The following is a 3,298-nucleotide window of genomic DNA, read 5'->3' on the forward strand; positions in this document are numbered from 1 at the left end:
GCTGCGCGCACGGCGTCTTACATTTTTAAGTCTTATAATTCGCCGCTATCGCGTTACTCTGTCGAAAAAAGAAGAGACAGAGAACGAGAGAGCGAGAGAGAGAGAGAGAGAGAGAGAGAGAGAGAGAGAGAGGGGGGGGGGCAAGGGAATGGATTTGGTAAACTTTTTATTTTTCTTTACAAGTTTGTAATCGACCTACAGGTATAATCTTGTGTTCAGCAAAAGAGAATATTTAATGATTAATTGTTTCCGGTCAATTGCTTTCAATGTGCTTTCGCGTTTCAATTTTCAGTGAGCTATTTCACGATATTTTTCGATAAAAGAAAGAAAAAAATTTGCTGGCGTTCAATGATTTTATAAATTATTGATAGAGGAGCTTCTTTCTTTCAATTATGAAAATATCTGCTACGAGCACAGTACATGCTCCTTTATAAAATCGGTCCTTCGTATCTTCAGCATCTAGGATGTGTCGTGCACCATTTTTCGCAGATTTTGCCGATTCGCGACATTCATCGCTGCTCGAATTTGTCAGTATACTTACAGCGTATTGCACTATCATACCGACGGGCTGATGGATTTGATGGACAATTTGAGCGCCTCTTTGGCGTACAGCCTCTGTTACTCTTTAAACTGATTATCTTCTGGATCCATCGACGGTGAGTCAATCTGATTACTCTCGCTTTAAATCGCTTTCTTTCACATGAACCAAGTAGATATCAACTGTTACTCCGTAAGGTTTGTTCAGCATTCGTTTTTCCATACGGTGGAGAAAATTTCGCGCTAATAATCTTGATAACGATGAGTTACAGATTGGAAAGGAAGCGCAAAAGGATCCGTTCAGCATGCACATGACGACGAACGTGGCTAATCTATCACATCGCCTTTCGAATGTAATTATCGGCCTTCATATGGCCGCCGTAGTGACCTATAGTCTCGGCGTAATTTTGTCCACTACCGAGGGTGATAACTTTAATACAACGACTGCTCCCGTTCGAGCGCTCATCCTGAGCACGGAATTTCCCTTCGACAGCAACAGCTCGCCCGTGCTCGTAATGATCGCGCAATTTTTTCACGTGGTAACACAGGCATGCGCGAATGACGCGCTAAACGCTTTAATCACGACGTCGGTAAGCCCCAAGATTTATTGCTAAATTTCGAGATAATTTTACGTGACATAATCATCATCAACATACTAGTCTTTTAATCAGAAATTCCCGATAGCTGGATCTAGATGAAAAATTTTGCGGTCAATTCGGGAAAATTAAAATTTTAATTAATGTTTTAATTAATGTTAAAAATAATATTGCGTTTAAAATTATATATGATAATTTTACTGTTGTAATTAAAAACACGTGCATATGTAAAAGAAAGGAACACGAATCAAATTTTTTTGTTTTGCGTAGTTTATAATAATTTAACAGTCTCTCAATAATTTAACATCTCTTATCTTTTCCATAGAATTTTCTTTGTATAATTGATAAATATTCTTTAACTGTGAATATCCTATAATCACATATATACAAAATAAAATAAAAATATTTGAAATAATTTTTTTTATACAAAGAGTTGGTATGTATCTTTTTTCCAGCTCAATTAAGACTTGTATGTGTATATGCGTCTGTTTCAATGTTACATAGTTATATAAAATGTTATAAGATTTAGCTCAATAGTTATTTTCGTTTTATTGTTATAATTTTTAGGTATTTTATGTTGGTGGTCAAATCGACATCTTACGGGAACGATTGATAAACGTTTTTTTTTCGTAAGAACGTGCACGATTTAATTAGAATCGCAATGATTCAATAGTAATAATCTGATACGGAAACATCCGATTATTAGAACATCATTTATATGTAGAAAATGTTGAGGGTCTCTGTTGTTACATCGTGTTCATGTAATTTATATCGAATACTTTCATCATTTGCGCCGTCGGATTTGTCGCTATTGTGAGTAAAAAATTGTAAAAATAAGAAATTAATTCTTATCAACAATTTTATGACTTTTGATCGATGTACTAAAACTAACGAAAACTAAATTATTAATGACACAATTAAAATGTTGAAAAGCTAAACAAACGATTTGAATTTTAAATGGGAAAAGTGTTCCAACCCTACACATTAGAAAATAATGCCATTCTCTTAAGGAATACCATTCTCCCAATAATATTAAAAAGGAGGAATCATGGTATGTAGGAGAAAGATGTGAAAAGGGTGTAAAGAATATTAATGCCAATAATGCGGTCAATAAACGGTCTAGACGTTTCCACAATATTGATAAAGACTCTACTGTTTTACATCGTTATAAACCTCGAGGCGTTTGGTTTTTGCTTTACCGGAGAATACCTAAGTACAAAGGTCAACGTATAATGTTAACTTAACAACTCGATTTCGTAATCCATTTTAAAGTCGTCTATGAATATATAACGTTCATTTTGGCAACATTTAATTAATACCTGCCCTGTAAACTTTAATCTTAACAATCGAGTATATTATCTATATTTTTTAACTGATTTAACGACTGCAGTTACGCAGGGATTAATGACGACTGGCTTTTGTTTATATACATATGTATGTAGCTTTACACACACACGCGCGCGCAGAGAGAGAGGGAGCTTTAATTCTTTTGTCGTGTTTTACGTAACATGTAAATTATTTTTAATGGTAAATAATTAGCTTTTCTGCTTTATTCGGTTTTCAGAGTCAGCATATCGCGGACGCGGCTTACGAATCTCTTTGATACGATATGCACGCGAATAAAAGTGTGATATTATTTCTGATGCCAAAATCGCAAAAACGATTAATAATCACAATCGTTGATTGTCGACGATATTGTTATCCTTTTTTCCTTGATTATTATTACTATAGATTGTAAAAGCATCGGCGTCTTATGTATCTGTACTGCTGGCCACGTCCTGAAAAAAAGAAGAATTAATTACGGTTAGTTGCGAAGGATTATAAATCTTAACATTTAGAAATTGATGAAAAGAGATAATATTTATGCTTTTAGTTCTACAGTTTATACGCTTTTCTTGTTCACCACATTTCGCATTGTCACTCCGAATATCTCACTGACCGCGCGCACATGAAAATGAAAAATACACACATATTTATACTGTTTTATATTTTACTCTTTATCCCTGATTATTTACTCTCTGTTTCTCGACATATCTGACTGCTTATATTTATTTTATCTGTCTTATTCTAATTACATTTTGTCATCTCTTTTATTCGTCTTTTAGCATAATTTCTCTCTCTCTCTCTCTCTCTCTCTCTCTCTCTCTCTCTCTCTCTCTCTCTCT

Source organism: Vollenhovia emeryi, unplaced genomic scaffold (assembly GCF_000949405.1).
Source record: "Vollenhovia emeryi isolate VEMERY1.0 unplaced genomic scaffold, V.emery_V1.0 DF939173.1, whole genome shotgun sequence".
In the NCBI taxonomy this organism is placed as follows: domain Eukaryota; kingdom Metazoa; phylum Arthropoda; class Insecta; order Hymenoptera; family Formicidae; genus Vollenhovia; species Vollenhovia emeryi.